The sequence below is a fragment of the Quercus robur genome, chromosome 11 (assembly GCF_932294415.1).
Source record: "Quercus robur chromosome 11, dhQueRobu3.1, whole genome shotgun sequence".
Taxonomy (NCBI): Eukaryota; Viridiplantae; Streptophyta; class Magnoliopsida; order Fagales; family Fagaceae; genus Quercus; species Quercus robur.
The window spans coordinates 53569488-53570297 of record NC_065544.1 but is presented as its reverse complement, the minus strand read 5'-3'; positions in this window follow the sequence as shown (position 1 = coordinate 53570297).

The window sequence follows — 810 nt, the reverse complement described above, 5'->3', positions numbered from 1 at the left end:
GAAAGTTTTATTCATTGGTAAGAAGACCCTCCAATCATCCATATATACATGATTGATTGAATAAATAAATTACATGACTACTAATTATGTAATATAATTGGGGTATAAGAGATTGATATTTGAAACCCGCTTATGACAAAAAGCGATTGGTGTCTTATCTTGATAATAAGAATAATAATTATAGAGTAAATGTTATAAGTTAAAATTTTATCATAATCCTATCATGTATGTGTCAATTATGGAACTTAACATTGTGTTAGTTCTTAAACCAAAGTTGGCTCAACCAATTAGTCTCACCGGAAGATGATGTAACTGCAATTGTGAAAAATATTTGTGTCCATGGATATGGAAAATTCACTTTTGTGTAAATGGGAAAAGTTCTATATATATATATATATATATTAGACTACAACTATAAGCCATATGTAACCGCTCTATTGTAAAATGGTGGTTACGAGCACGTGAATCTACCTCTATGTGAGAAAGATGTTACATGTGAATGATACACTATGTACTTTTTTGTGCAAATGAGTGATAGGTTGAAAACTTCCATAAACTCTCTGATCGAATTTGTAATAATCCTTCATGAATCCTCGTTCATGTAAATGAGTGATAGCTTGAAGACTTATATCTAGAAAGTGGCTTTTATTTTGAATGTTTGAAGGTTAGGCTTGACCTTCAAAGTCCTTTAATATATACTAACCATCACCCTTTTCTCCCCATCCCCCCCACCCGCCCCCCCCCCCCCCTCAAAAAAAATCACCCTTTCCTTTATCCACAGACCTGTGACTTCGAATAAGAATAGGTTGT